The 16,767-nt window shown below is 38.1% G+C and overlaps 1 protein-coding gene across 10 annotated transcripts in view; it reads left to right on the forward strand.

The window, feature by feature from the left end:
* The window catches only part of MEF2A (myocyte enhancer factor 2A), a 175,912-nt gene that overhangs the window by 18,827 nt on the left and 140,318 nt on the right, over positions 1 to 16,767 (forward strand). Inside the window, exon 2 of one of the 10 annotated variants that reach the window (XM_032391293.1) lies at positions 15,173 to 15,238. The exons of the other annotated variants lie outside the window; for them this stretch is intronic. The gene's annotated coding sequence lies outside the window, so the exon portion shown is untranslated. The remainder of the gene's footprint in view (positions 1 to 15,172; positions 15,239 to 16,767) is intronic. 10 annotated transcript variants of the gene reach the window in all.

Genomic DNA, 16,767 nt, shown 5'->3' on the forward strand with positions numbered 1-16,767 from the left:
TTCCTTCCTTCCTTCCTTCCTTCCTTCCTTCCTTCCTTCCTTCCTTCCTTCTGCACTGGAAACTTTATTTGACGTATAATTCACATACAGTGTTAGTGTCCGATGTACAATATAATGGTTCAACAATTCCATACATTACTCAGTGTTCACTGTGATAAATGTAGTCCTGATCTGTCACCAAACAATGTTATTACCATCTTGCTATCTTATTCCCTTGCTGTACTTTTCATCTCTGTGACTTTTTCATTTTGTAACTGGAAGTTTGTATCTCATAATCCACTTTATATATTTCACCCTTCTGGATTTCTTCTTTTCCATTTGTTCAGGTGTTTCTGTCATTGTTTTAAATAGGTAGAACCCTATTTTAGTGGATTAGATTGGTAGTCTGGATTTTACTCCTGGATTCCATTTCATTTCTATAAGCTTTAGAATTTGTGTCCCTAAAAAGTCCTTTCTAAGGCTTCTTCCAGTTCAAAACGGTAGGAAGTTGCAGAATATCATGAGTACAGTGCCCAAGCTTTTCTAGATTCTGGCCAACATCCTTATTAATATGGACGTCTGTTTGACACAGTTTGCCAGTTTACCAGACTGTTTAACCAAAGTGATAAATGTTTGACCATTATGTTAGGTGCCTAGTGTCACTTTTTATTTTTTATTTTATTTTTTTAGTGTCACATTTTAAAGTGTGCCCACTTTAAACTTTTTTTGTTGTTGTTTTGGTGTGTACAAAATGTGCTTCTTGTTATTGGAGTTTGGGTAGTTGAGGCTTTTGGTTCCAGTAACTATATGCCTGAGAAGGAATACTGGGAGTATTAGCCCTTAAGGTCAGGTTGAGGGGTAGAATAAATGGAGCTTCAGCATTTCAGAGGTCACATCCTCCACTTGAAGAATGACAGCATCATCAGAACTTGTAATAAATATTAAATACTGTGAAAACTGTCAGTAATCTTGCTGATTATAGATTGAGGAGATTGGTAGATTATTTGGGAGAATAAAATAGGTCCTACTAATTTACTTAAAATGCCTAATTTATACCTGTGGCATAACAACGGTTATGTGTATCATTGTGGGGAGGTGTTGTATACAGTAATGAAATGAGATTATAGAAAAGAAAATCTGAAGACACTAATTTTTTTTATTGTAAGAGCAGAAGCAGAAATGGACACATATGTCCACTCAGAAACTTGTATACCAGTGTTCATAGTATTATAATAGGTAAAAAGTGGAAATAACCCAAATGTCCACGAACTGATGAATGAATAAATAAAATGTGGTATTTCCATACAATAGAATATTATTTGGCAATAAAAAGGAATGACATATGGGGGCGCCTGGGTGGCTCAGTTGGTTAAGCGTCTGCCTTCGGCTTAGGTCATGATCCCAGAGTCCTGGGATCGAGCCCCACGTGCGGGCTCCCTGCTCAGCGGGGAACCTGCTTCTCCCTCTCCCACTCCCCCCTGCTTGTGTTCCCTCTCTCGCTGTGTCTCTCTCTGTCAAATAAATAAATAAAATCTTTAAAAAAAAAAAAAGGAATGACATATGGATACATGGTACAAAGGTAGAAGGATCTTGAAAATATTGTTGTGTGAAATAAGTCAGCCAACAAAAAACCATATATTGTATGGTTTAATTTATGTGAAAGGTACAAAATAGGCAAATCTATAGAGACAAAAAGTAGATGTTCCAGGTGTGGGTGGAGATAAGGAAGGGGGAGTGACTACTAATGAGTACTGGGTTTCTTTTAGGGTGATGAAAATGTTCTGGAATTAGATAGTGGTAGTGGTTGCAAATTCCTTTGAATATAAAACATTCAACTGTATACTTTAAGTGGGTGAATTGTATGGTGTATTATTTCTCAAGCTATTTTCTTTTTTACTTTTTAAAAAGAACAGAAGCTGCATGAAGAGGTATTTTGGTTCTCATGGGTAGTTTGGGGGATCTAGATGAGGGTGGAAGGGCATGGGGGAAAATGGGCATTTCTTGGCATTAGTATACTATTATGACACAATGCTATCTTCTTAGTCCACTAGCTACGAATGTAATAGGTTGTGTTTTAGTGGGGATTGTATATGAACCCAGCTTTTTAACGATACCTAGCACTGAGGCTAGAATTGTGCATTATCCAGTTGAGAGGATAAGCTTGCCTTTCTCTTATCTTTGCATTTTTTGTCTTATTAAATTCAAATGCTTGCGTATTTTCAAGGTAGTGTGTAATTGTGTTCTGCCCATCTGTCCATCCAACACTCTGCTTTGCTCTTTTTGTTCACACCTACTCAAGTTTGTGTCATCTTTCTTTCTTAGCTCCTCTAATTGGAACAGTCCCCTAGTTTCATGTGTGCTTAAAATCCCTTTCTTCCTTAAATGCTTGCTTCTGTGAAGTTTTACTGACTTAAAGATATTGTTTCTTGTGACTTAGTATCTATTTATGTCTTTAAAAATCTATTTTGTAAGGCCTTAGTATTTTTTTTTCAATTCTAGTGTCAGATATTAAATGATACTGAGTGTCTGGCTTTTTTTTTTACACCCTCACCAAAATGTTTTTGCGATTCATCTGTGTTTGTATCTATTAAGTGGTTTGTTTTTAGCATTGCCTAGTTTTTAGTGTTGCCTGGTGTTCCATTATATGTCTAGACCACTTTGTCCATTCATCTTGCATGGACATTTTGGTTGTTTCCAGTTTGGAGCTATTATGAATAAAGCTACTCTTGTGCGTTTGAGTACAAGCCTTTGTGTGGATCTATATTTCCATTTTTCTTGGGTAAATACCAAGGAATGAGATTTCTTATGTTTTACCTTAAGAGAAACTGAAATATGATTTCAGCGTAATATGATTTTACAATCCCACCAACAATGAGAGTTGCAGTTTCTCCATATTTTCAACACTTTGCGTTGTTAGCCTTTTCAAGTTTAGCCATTCTAGTGGATATATACTGGCATTTTATTAAAGTTTTATTTTACATTTCCCTGATGAGTAATGGTTTTAAACATTTTTCATTTGCTTAGTGGGTATTCATTTGTCTTTTTTGGTGAAATGTTTGTTCAAATCTTTTGCCCATTTTTAATTGGGTTGTTTGCCTTACTGCTGAACTGTTAAGAGATTTCTGTTGTTGTTGTTTTTAAAGATTTATGTATCTGTCAGAGAGAGAGAGTGAGAGAGAGAGAGTGGGTGCACACAAGCAGGGGGAGCGGCAGGCAGAGGGAGAAGCAGGCTCCCCGCTGAGCAGGGAGCTGGATGCAGGACTTGGTCCCAGGACCCTGGGATCATGACCTGAGCTGAAGGCAGACCCTTAACCGACTGAGCCACCGTCCCCTGAACTGTAAGAGATTTTTATATGTTCTAGATAGAAGTCTTTTTTCATTTTCATTATTGTATTTTGAATATATATATTTTTAAAAGATCTTATTTATTTGACAGAGAGACACAGCAAGAGAGGGAACACAAGCAAGGGGAGTGGGAGAGGGAGAAGCAGGCTTCCCTCGGAGCAGTGAGCCTGATGTGGGGCTCGATCCCAGGACCCTGAGATCATGACCTGAGCGGAAAGCAGATGCTTAACAACTGAGCCACCCAGGCGCCCCATGTATTTTGAATATTTTCTGCCAGTATGTGGCTTGATTTTTATCTCCTTAATGTTGTCTTTCAAAGAGCAGAAGGTTTTAATTTTGATAAAGTACTACTTGTCAGCCTCCTAAAATTGTCGGTTTTGCCTTCTTTTTGTGGCCTCTCTGATAATCTTTGCCTTACATGGGGCCGTGAAAATTTTTTTGTCCTGTGTTTACTTTTGGGGGTTTTACAGTTTAGCTTTTACCCTTTTTCGTAGGTTGTGATCATTTTGAATTAATTTTAGTGAGTGATATGAGGTAATAATCAAGATTCATTTGTTCTGGTGCCATTTGTTGATAAGGCTGCTTCCCATTTAATTATCTTAGTGCCTTTGTTGACTATCATATGACCATGTGTGTGTGTGGATTTATTTCTACATTCTCTGTTCTGTTCCCTTTATTTAGGGGTGTGTGTGTGTGTTTTAACAACATGTTATATCTTCCAACTTTTGGGTTTTTTTCAAAATTGTTTTAGCTATATTATAAATTTTTAAATATCTTTGTGATTTTCTACAAAACACTTGCTAGGATTTTGATTGGGATTGTGTTGGATCTGTAGATCAGTCTGGGGAGAATCAGTATCACAATAATATTGATTGAGTGTACGAATCTGTGAACATGATATATATCCATTTTTTTTAGGTCTTCTTAATTTCTCTCAGTGTTTTCTAGTATTCAGGATAATAGTCTTGCACGTATATTGTTAAATTTGTCTTTAAATATTTCATGTTATGGTGAATGGTATTTTTAAAAAGATTAACTTTGCATTTGTCATTATTGGTATATAGAAATTTGACTTTAAAAAAATACTGATCTAGGGCTGGCTCAGTCGGTAGAGCATGCAACTCTTAATCTCAGGGTTATGGGTTCAGGCCCCATGTTGGGCATGGAATTTACTTGAAAATTAAAAAAATATATTAAGATCTTTATAAAAAATATTGATCTTGTATCCTATACCCTTGCAAAACCCATTTTTTAGTTCCAGACACTTTATTGTATATTTTTGGGGATTTTCTATGTATATTGTCATGTCATGTGTGAGTAGAAGCTGCTTTATTTTTTCCTTTCCAATCTGGATATCTTTTTTCTCCCCCTTTGCTGCATTATTGCGATTGTTAGGACTTCTAGTAAAATGGTGAATAGAAATAATGAAAGTGTGCATCCTTGCTTTATTTCCAGTTATATAGGAAAAAGAAAAATCAGTCCTTTATCATTAGCTGTAGGTTTTTGTAGATGCCTTTCATTAGGTTGAAGAAGTTTGCTTCAAACCTAGTTTGTTGAGAGGTGTCCCCCTCCACTGTCCCACAAATGGGTATTTTATCATGCATAGATGCTTTTTTACATCTATTGAAATTAATCATTTTTTTAGTATGTTAATGTAGTGAGTTATATTGATTTTTAGAATACTAAACCAACCTTGCATTCCTGAGACAAACCCCATTTGTACTGCTGTTTAACTTTTTATATATTGCTGGATTTGGCCTGCTTCTATTTTATAAATGATATTTGCATCTATATAAACAAATGATATTAGTACACATTTTCTTTTTCTTGTGCTCTCCTTGCCTTGCTTTGGTGTTGGGATTATTTTGGCCTTATTAAATATGTTAGAAAGTATTTCGTCTTCCTCTTTTTCCTAAGAGAGTTTGTGTAAGACTGATACTGTATCTTTTTTAGATGTTTGAAGATTCACTAGGGAAGCCATCTGGGTCTGGAGTTTTCTTTGTGGGAAGCCTTTTGATTTTGAATTAAAATTTCTGAATTAGGGATGCCTGGGTGGCTCAGTTGGTTAAGTAAGCATCCAACTCTTGATTTTGGCTCAGGTCATGCTCTCAGGGTTGCAGGATCAAACCCCGTGTCAGGCACCCTGCTCAATGGGGAGGGTGCATGAGATTCTCTCTCTCAATCTCCCTCAGCTCCTTCTCCTGCACATGCTCTCTCTCACTCAAATAAATAAAATCTTTAAAAAATTTTCTGAATTAGCCTGGCCGTGGGGATCCTGCACCGCCAGCGAGTGACAGCCTCGCGCGCTGCGGACAGGGCACAGACTCGCAGACCAGTAGCGTCGGGAAAGAACTTTAGGGCAGCCCCCGGGGTGGAGGACCAGACCGGCGGGGTAATGCGCACGCGAACCGCAGCCCCCCCCAGACAGAAACCGGAATGACGGTTGCACGCACGCAAACTGCAGCCTCTGAGACGGAAACCCGGTGCGCTGGGGTCATGCCGGTGAACTGCAACCCCCGGGGTGGGAACCCGGAGCCGCGGAGTCACACGTGCGCGAACTGGGAGCGGCTGGTGGTTTTAGAAGCACAAAGGGCAGAGACGTGCCCCGACCTGGAGGCAGGACTGGGGGCGCTGCGGAGGGGCGCACAACCCAGGACGCTGCAGTTTATAGCAGCATGGACAGAAACGGAGACAGTGTGCCCTGGAGAGCTCACTGAAGAATAGACTGAGGTCTCTCTGCTCTGAGGCAGAGGATTGGAAATGGTCTCTTCTGCTCTGACTCGCGGAAGAGACGCGGAAAGCCGCCAGGGAAAGGCGCCAGAGAACAAAAGCCCCAAAGACTGATTCCCACTGAGCCCATCCCCTGCCACAGGGGCGCAGGGCAACTCCGCCCAAACAGGGTTGCCTGAGTAACAGCGCGGCAGGCCCCTCCCGCAGAAGACAGGCTGGGAAAACAAGAGGCCAGCAACCCTAAGGTCCCAAGAAAACAGGTGCATCTTGCTTGGGTTCTGGTCAATAATTTGGACTCTATACATTCCCTCAAACACCCATCAACAGAATGACTACGAGGAGGAGCCCCCAAAACAGAAAAGACTCAGAGATTATGACTTATGCTGCAGATTTACAAATGGATGCATATATAACCAAGATGTCGGAGATGGAATTCAGGCTAGCAATTGTGAAGACAATGGCTAGAATGGAGAAATCAATTAATGGCAACATAGAGTCTCTAAGGGCAGAAATAAAAGGGGAATTGGCAGAACTTAAAAATGCTATCAATGAGATCCAATCCAATCTAGATAATCTAACAGCTAGGGTAACTGAGACAGAAGAGAGAATAAGCGATCTGGAAGACAGTATAATAGATAAAAAGGGAAAAGAGGAGGCCAGGGAAAAACAACTCAGAATCCATGAAAATAGAATCAGAGAAATAAGTGACACCATGAGGCGTTCCAATGTCAGAATAATTGGAATCCCGGAGGGAGTGGAGAGAGAGAGAGGTCTAGAAGATGTATTTGAGCAAATCGTAGCTGAGAACTTCCCTAATCTGGGGAATGAAACAAACATTCGAGTCCTAGAGGCAGAGAGGACCCCTCCTAAGATCAAGGAAAACAGGCCAACACCCCGGCATGTAATAGTAAAACTTGCAAATCTTAGAACCAAGGAAACCATCTTAAGGGCAGTTAGGGGGAAGAGATTCCTTACGTACAGAGGGAGGAACATCAGAATAACGTCAGACCTATCCACAGAGACCTGGCAAGCCAGAAAGGCCTGGCAAGACATATTCAGGGTACTAAATGAGAAGAACATGTAGCCAAGAATACTTTATCTGGCAAGGCTTTCATTTAGAATGGATGGAGAGATGCAGAGCTTCCACAACCGGCAGAAGTTGAAAGAATATGTGACCACTAAGCCGGCCCTGCAAGAAATATTAAGGGGGGTTCTATAAAAGAAGAAAGACCCTAAGAGTGATCTACAGCAGAAATTTACAGGGACAATCTATAAAAACAACATCTTCACAGGCAACATGATGACAATTAATTCATATCTTTCAATAATCACTCTCAACGTGAATGGCCTAAATGCTCCCATAAAACGGCACAGGGCTGCAGATTGGATAAAAAGACAGGACCCATCCATATGCTGTCTACAAGAGACTCATTTTGAACCTAAAGATACATCCAGACTGAAAGTGAAGGGATGGAGATCTATCTTCCATGCCAGCGGACCTCAAAAGAAAGCTGGGGTAGCAATTCTTATATCAGACAAATTAGATTTTAAACTAAAGTCTGTAGTAAGAGACACAGAAGGACACTATATCATTCTTAAAGGGTCTATCCAACAAGAAGATCTAACAATTGTAAATATCTATGCCCCCAACATGGGAGCAGCCATCTACATAAGCCAACTGTTAACCAAAATAAAGAGTCATATTGATAACAATACGTTAATTGTAGGAGACCTCAATACTCCACTCTCAGCAATGGACAGATCATCTAAGCAGAAAATCAACAAGGAAACAAGAGCTTTGAATGATACATTGGACCAGATGGACCTCATAGATATTTACAGAACATTCCACCCAGAACAACAGAATACTCATTCTTCTTGAGCGCACATGGAACTTTCTCCAGAATAGACCATATACTGGGTCACAAATCAGGTCTCAACCGATACCAAAAGATTGAGATTATTCCCTGCATATTCTCAGACCACAATGCTCTAAAACTGGAACTCAATCACAAGAAAAAATTTGGCAGAAATTCAAACACTTGGAAGCTAAAGACCACTCTGCTCAAGAATGTTTGGGTCAACCAAGAAATCAAAGAAGAACTTAAACAATTCATGGAAATCAATGAGAACGAAAACACGTCGGTCCAAAACCTATGGGATACTGCAAAGGCGGTCCTAAGGGGGAAATACATAGCCATCCAAGCCTCACTCAAAAAAATAGAAAAATCCCGAATTCACCAACTAATGCTACATCTTAAAGAACTAGAGAAAAAGCAACAAATGACGCCTAAGCCACGCATTAGAAGAGAAATAATTAAAATTAGAGCAGAAATCAATGAATTAGAAACCAGAAACACAGTAGATCAGATCAATGAAACTAGAAGTTGGTTCTTTGAAAGAATTAATAAGATTGATAAACCACTGTCCAGACTTATCCAAAAGAAGAGAGAAAGGACCCAAATTAATAAAATTATGAATGAAAGGGGAGAGATCACCACTAACACCAAGGAAATAGAAACAATTATTAGAAATTATTATCAACAACTATATGCCAATAAACTGAGCAATCTGGATGAAATGGAGGCCTTCCTGGAAATCTATAAGCTGCCAAGACTGAAACAGGAAGAAATTGACAACCTGAATAGGCCAATAACCAGTAACAAGATTGAAGCAGTGATCAGAAACCTCCCAAAAAACAAGAGTCCAGGGCCTGATGGATTCCCTGGGGAATTCTACCAAACATTCAAAGAAGAAATAATACCTATTCTGCTGAAGCTGTTTCAAAAAATAGAAACAGAAGGAAAACTTCCAAACTCATTCTATGAGGCCAGCATTACCTTAATCCCCAAACCAGGCAAAGACCCCATCAAAAAGGAGAATTTCAGACCAATATCCCTGATGAATATGGATTCCAAAATCCTCAACAAAATCCTAGCTAATAGGATCCAACAATACATTAAAAGGATCATCCACCGCGAACAAGTGGGATTTATCCCCGGGATGCAAGGGTGGTTCAACATTCGCAAATCAATCAATGTGTTAGAACACATTAATAAGAGGAGGGAGAAGAACCATATGGTCCTCTCAATTGATGCAGAAAAAGCATTTGACATAATACAACATCCTTTCCTGATTAAAACTCTCCAGAGTATAGGGATAGAGGGAACATTCCTCAAGCTCATAAAATCCATCTATGAAAAACCCACAGTGAATATCATCCTCAATGGGGAAAAGCTGAGAGCCTTTCCCTTAAGATCAGGAACACGTCAAGGGTGCCCACTCTCACCACTGTTGTTCAACATAGTACTAGAAGTCCTAGCAACAGCAGTCAGACAACAAGAAATAAAAGGTATTCAAATTGGCAAAGAAGAAGTCAAACTCTCTCTTTTCACAGACGACTTGATACTTTATGTGGAAAACCCAAAAAACTCCACCCCCAAATTACTAGAACTCATCCAGCAATTCAGTAATGTGGCAGGATACAAAATCAATGCACAGAAATCAGTTGCTTTCTTATACACTAACAACGCAACTGTAGAAAGAGAAATTAAAGAAATGATTCCATTTACAATAGCACCGAAAACCATAAGATACCTTGGAATAAACCTAAACAAAGAGGTAAAGGATCTATACTCTAGGAACTACAAAACACTCATGAAAGAAATTGAAGAAGACACAAAAAGATGGAAAAATATTCCATGCTCATGGATCGGAAGAATAAACATTGTTAAAATGTCTGTGCTACCCAGAGCAATCTATATCTTCAATGCCATCCCGATCAAAATTCCAATGACATTTTTCAAAGTGCTGGAACAAACAATCCTAAAATTTGTATGGAATCAGAAAAGACCCTGAATCTCCAAGGAGATGTTGAAAAAGAAAAACAAAGCTGGGGGCATCACGTTGCCTGATTTCAAGCTATATTACAAAGCAGTGATCACCAAGACAGCATGGTACTGGCACAAAAACAGACATACAGACCAATGGAACAGAACAGAGAACCCAGATATGGACCCTCAACTCTATGGTCAAATAATCTTTGACAAAGCAGGAAAAAACATGCAATGGAAAAAAGACAGTCTCTTCAATAAATGGTGCTGGGAAAATTGGACAGCCACATGCAGAAGAATGAAACTCGACCATTCTCTAACACCATTCACAAAGATAAATTCAAAGTGGATGAAAGACCTCAATGTGAGACAGGAATCCATCAAAATCCTAGAAGAGAACATAGGCAGTAACCTCTTTGACATCGGCCACAGCAACTTCTTTCAAGATACATCTCCAAAAGCTAGTGAAACAAAAGCAAAAATGAACTTTTGGGACTTCATCAAGATAAAAAGCTTCTGCACAGCAAAGGAAACAGTCAACAAAACAAAGAGGCAACCCACAGAATGGGAGAAGATATTTGCAAATGACGCTACAGATAAAGGGCTGGTATCCAAGATCTATAAAGAACTTCTCAAACTCAACACCCCAAAAACAAATAATCAAGTCAAAAAGTGGGCAGAAGATATGAAAAGACACTTCTCTGAAGAAGACATACAAATGGCTAACAGACACATGAAAAAATGTTCATCATCATTAGCCATCAGGGAAATCCAAATCAAAACCACACTGAGATACCACCTTACACCAGTTAGAATGGCAAAAATGGACAGGGAAAGAAACAACAAATGTTGGAGAGGTTGTGGAGAAAGGGGAACCCTCTTACACTGTTGGTGGGAATGCAAGTTGGTACAGCCACTTTGGAAAACAGTGTGGAGGTTCCTCAAAAATTTAAAAATAGAGCTACCCTGTGACCCAGCAATTGCACTACTGGGTATTTACCTCAAAGACACAGATGTAGTGAAAAGAAGGGCCATATTCACCCCAATGTTCATAGCAGCAATGTCCGCAATAGCCAAACTGTGGAAAGAGCCGAGATGCCCTTCAACAGATGAATGGATAAAGAAGATGTGGTCCATATATACAATGGAATATTACTCAGCCATCAGAAAAGATGAATACCCAACTTTTACATCAACATGGATGGGACTGGAGGAGATTATGCTAAGTGAAATAAGTCAAGCAGAGAAAGTCAATTATCATATGGTTTCACTTATTTGTGGAACATAAGGAATAACATGGAGGACATTAGGAGAAGGAAGAGAAAAATGGGGGGGGGGGAGTTGGAGGGAGAGATGAACCATGAGAGACTATGGACCTGAGAAACAAACAGGCTTTTAGAGGGGAGTGGGGAGGGGGGATTGGGTAGCCCGGTGATGGGTATTAAGGAGGGCATGTACTGCATGGAGCACTGGGTGTTATACGAAAACAATGGATTGTGGATCACTACATCAAAAACTAATGATGTAATGTATGGTGACTAACATAATAAAATTAAAAAAATTTTTTTTCTGAATTAGAGGGTTATTCAGCCTTTCTGTTGATAAATTTTCTGTCGATAATCTGCATGTTTCAAGGAATTTTGTCTATTTCATTTAAGTTGTCAAATTTATTGGCATAGAATTGCACTATTACCTTAATATGCATTTAATGATTGAAATATCTGTAGTAATGTCCTCTCTTCCAATTCTAATGTTGGCAATTTGTATCTTCTTTCTTCTTTTTTTGACCAGTCTAGCTAGGGGTTCTTTTCAAAGAACCAGCTTTTGTTTTCATTGGTTTTATCTTTTTTTTTTTGTCTCTCATCTATTTCACCAATTTCTACTTTTATTATTTCCTTACCTCTACTTTTAGTTTAATGTGTTTTTTTTCCCCAGCTTCTTAAGGTGGAAGCTAATTTAGAACACGATTGTTAAATCTTTATTCTTTTCTAACATAAGCACTTAAAAGATACAAATTTCTAAGCATCCTTAGCTCCACCCTACATAATTAGATAATGTATTTTTATTATTCAGTTCCATGTGTTTTTAAATTTTCCTCATGAATTCTTTAACCTATGGATAATTTAGAAATCTATTAATTTACAAATACTTGGAAAATTTTCCAATATATTTTTGTTATTGGTCTTTCATTCTTCTGTGGTCAGAAAACAGTTTCTGGGGAGTGCCTCTCTATGTGGTAGATGGGGTGCTGCCTGATTCATGAATCCTTTAATAAAGTCAATTAGATCTTCAAAAAGAAAACCCTTCTGTATGGTTTCACTCTTTTTAAAAAATATTTTATTTATTTGAGAGAGAGAGCCAGAGAGAGCACGGGGGGGGGGGGCTGGGGGGTGGGGGCGGGGGGGGGGGAGGGAGGGAGAAGCAGGCTCCTCATTGAGCAGGGAGCAGGACAGTGGGGCTCGATCCCAGGACCCTGGAATCATGACCTGAGCTAAAGGCAGGCGCTTAACAGACTCAGCCACCCAGGTGCCCCTGATTTTACTCATTTAAATTTATATGTACCTTGTTTTATGGTCCAGCATATGTTCTCTCTTGTTGACTATACCAAGAGACATGAACAACTTTTCTGCTTCATAGTGTTGTTCAGGTTTTATATATCTTTACTGATTTTTTTTAAGATTATTTATTTATTTATTCATGAGAGACAGAGAGAGAGAGGCAGAGGGAGAAGCAGGCTCCCCAGGGAGCAGGGAGCCTGATGTGGGACTTGATCCCAGCACCCCGGGATCATGACCTGAGCCGAAGGCAGACGCTTAACCATCTGAGCCACCCAGGTGCCCCTATCTTTACTGATTTTATATCTGCTTGTTTTATTGATTATTGTGAGAGGCTATAGAATTCTCTAGCTATAATTGTAAATTTATCTATTTCTCCTTTTACTTTTGTCATTATTTGTATGTTTTGAAACTCTGTTATTGGCTGCATAAACATTTAGGATTATTTTGTATTTCTGATAAAGTGACACTAAGTATTATGATTCATGTTCCTTTATACCTGGTAATATTCCTTCTCTTGTGACATACTTTGTCTGACATTAATATAGGCATTCCAGCTTTCTTATGATTAATGCTTGTATGGTATATCCTTTTCTATTTCATGTTTTAATCTATCTATATCATTGTATTTAAAGTGGGGTACGTAACTTTATCCAGTCTGACAATATCTGCTTCTAATCTAGTCTGATAGTCTCTACCTTTAATTGGGACCTTTAGACCATATGTATTTAACATAATAATTCATTTAATTGGATTTAAGTCTAGCTTTTTTTAGGTATTTTTTAAATTTGTTCTACCTGTTTAGTGTTTCCTTTTTCTTTTTTGGAGGCTGCTTATTTTTTTAGCATTCCCTCTTACCTCTTTTCTTGGCTTATTAATTTTACTGATTTCTTTTTTAGTAGTTGCTCTAGGGTTTTACAACATGCAATCTTGAACTTATCACAGTCTACTTTCATCACTTACTAATAATGATCCTTACTACAGTGTATTTTCAGTTTTTTTCCCTTTCCTTCTTTTTGCTATTTTTGTCATTTTATTCTACAGGTTATTATATGTTATTGCCACTTTTGCTTTACACAATCAGATTATCTTTTTAAAAATTAAAGGTAAAATAGGTGGTAAATTCACATATTCACCATTGTTGTTCTTCTTTTGTGTAGAAGTTTCTATCTGCTATTTCTTAATTGATAGACTTGTTTCTTAGAATAATTCTAGGTTTACAGAAAAATTGAGCAGAAAGTACAGACTTCCCATATATTCTCTTCTTTTCCTTCCCCTGTTCTCCCTCTTACATTGCCCCCCCCCCCCCGTGTCCCCTATTATTTTAACAATTTGCATTGTTAATTGTGTGATATACATGTTACAATTGGTGAACCAAAAAAAAAAAACAAACAATTGGTGAACCAATATTGGTACATTTTTATTAACTAAGTTTATAGTTTACATGAGGGTTCACTCTGTTATACAATTCTACTATCCTTTTTCTTCCTGAAGAACTTCTTTCAGTGTTTTTTGTAGTGCAGACCTGCTGGTGATAGATTCTCAGCTTTTATTTGTTTGATAATGTCTTTATTTCCCCTTCATCTGTGAAGGATTTTATTGCTTTGTGTAGATTTTGATTTGTAGGTTTTTTTCTTTGTAGCACTTCAAAAGCTGTGTTCCTTTGTTTTAAATTTGTTTGTATTGTTTTTGACAAGGAGCCTGGTAATTCTTATCTTTGTTCCTCTACGTGTAATGTGTCCGTGTTGTTCCCCCCGCGGCCGCCCCCCCCCCCACGACTGGCTGCTTTTAAGATTTTCTCTGTGTTACTGGATTTCAGCAGTTTGATGATTAATTATATGACTTGGTGTGGTTTCTTTGTGCTTAACCTGTTTTTTGTTCATTGAGTCTCTTGAATATATGGGTTTACTTTTTGTCAAATCTGGAAATTCTTTGGTCCTTATTTGTTCAGATATTTTTTCTGTCTCCCCATCTTTCCAGGACTCCAGTTATACCATTTTAGACTGCCCTTGATATTCTCACAAGTCCTTGTTGCTCTGTTGTTTTTTGTTTTTCTATTTTTATATTTTCAAGTTAGGGATCTTTTTTCCTGCACTGTTTTATTTTTTTTTATTTTTATTTTTTAAATCTTTTTTTTTTTTTTTTTTATTTTTTTTAGAGAGTGAGAATGAGAGACAGAGAGCATGAGAGGGAGGAGGGTCAGAGGGAGAAGCAGACTCCCCGCCGAGCAGGGAGCCTGATGCGGGACTCGATCCTGGGACTCCAGGATCATGACCTGAGCCGAAGGCAGTCGCTTAACCAACTGAGCCACCCAGGCGCCCTCCTGCACTGTTTTAATCTGTTGCTAAGTCTAGCCAGTTGATTCTTTATTTGAGATACTATATTTCTCATATTTAAAAATCATTGATTCTTTTTATTTTTTTTTAAAGATTTTTATTTATTTGAAAGGGAGAGTGAGCACATAGGCATGCACAAATGGGGGAGGGGCAGTGGAAGAAGGAGAAGCAGACTCCCTGCTGAGCAGGGAGCCCAACCTGGGGCTCCATCCCAGGACCCTGCAATCATGACCTGAGCTGAAGGCAGATGCTTAACTTACTGAGCCACCCAGGCGCTCCTGTTGATTCTTTTGAAAATAATTGTTTTTTGTTTTTGTTTTTCTTTAATTTCTTTAACATGTTTGTAATATTTTAAAGTTTATGTCTTTAAATATATCATCTCTCTTGGTTCTAGGTCTCTTTCTTTTGTCAGATTTTCCCCCTGTTATGGGTCATACATTTCTCCACTTTCTCATGTTTGGTAAGTTTTGACTGAGTCTTGGACGTTCCTCACACTGTTGTCTGAATTTTGTTGATTTACTCTGGAGAGATTTTATTTTTGTTTTGGCAGGGTGTTACATTTCTTGTGGATCTGTTTGAATCTTTTGAGGCTTGTTTTTAAGCTTTGTTTTGGCAAGTCAAATGTAGCCTTTACTCTAGAACTAGTTTAGCACAGCTACTAAGTATATAAGTGATGATTCTGATTCATTTTCTACTGATTTCCCCAGGTTTCAATGAAGTCTTTCTCGTTTTGGGTTGGAACTTGCACATCCCCCAGTCTTATGTAATCTCGGAACTTTTGAGCCTGCCTGATCCTTATTTCTTGCCTGGCCTTGTAGAGTTTCACTTTACTCATACACAGCTTTATATTCAAGAAACTGCATTATCAAGTATATGGTAGCATTTAGCCACATTGTGGCTCTTGAGAGCTTGAATTGTGGTTAGTTTGAATTTAAATATGCTGTAAGTATAAAACACACTGAATGTCAGGAACTTATTTTGGAAAAAAAGAATGTAAATATCTGTTTTTTATATCAATTATATCCTGAAATGATAATATTTTGAGCATATTGGGTTAAATGAATTATGTTAAAATTAGTTTTACCTGCTTCATTTTCCTTTAAAATGTGGTTAGGAAATTTAAAATTACATTTTAGATTCATGTTGTTTCTTTTGGGCAGAATTGCCCTAGAAACCTCTCTGTAGATTGCAGGAATGCTTTCTCTTCTTGAGCTCCATCTTCTCTGCTCCTCTGCTCTACAAATTCCCATTATCTCAGCCTTCCCAAATTTCAGTGTCTGTCTCTTTTACTCACTGAGTCCATCATATTCTGCTTGCCTTCCCATTCCTGCACTACCCTCTGGACTCTGCATACAGAGTATGTAGGGGACACTTTAGTTTTTCTCAGGTATTACAGTGCTCAGCTGCTTGGTGTCCAGTGTTTTAAAATTATAGCTTTATATATCTGATCAGTTTTCTAGTTGAGTTCATTGGGAGATCGTGTCTGGTACTTAGTTACTACATCATGGTTCATACCAATAATCTTTTTAAGGCTTGAGTAGTTTGACGCCCATGTGTGAGAGCTGACACTTCCTTGAATTAAAAACACCATTGCTGGTAAACTTAAGTTTTGGTTACAAAATGAAATTAATATTTGAGCAAATATGCACCATTTATTGTGTTTTTATAGACTGGTTTTTTTTTGGGGGGGGTTTGTTTTGTTTTTTGTTTTTTGCCTGTTTAATTTTTCCCTTAATCTGGATTGATTTTAAAAGCTGTTTTAATATAGAAACCTCTTTTCTTTGACACTGCATTATGCTCAGGGCAGAGGTATCCAGTGAAATTTGATAAGTTTAAACATAAAGCAGAAATTTTCTTCATGATTATATTGAGGGTTTTTTTTTTTTTTTTTTTTTTTTTTAATCAAGACTTGTGGAGATGCTTAGGATTTTAGGCCCTTAAGACTTGAAACTAGGAATGTTAATATCATGTCAGGAGCACTTTGTTTCA

Source organism: Phoca vitulina, unplaced genomic scaffold, assembly GCF_004348235.1.
Source record: "Phoca vitulina isolate PV1807 unplaced genomic scaffold, GSC_HSeal_1.0 scaffold61, whole genome shotgun sequence".
Taxonomy (NCBI): Eukaryota; Metazoa; Chordata; class Mammalia; order Carnivora; family Phocidae; genus Phoca; species Phoca vitulina.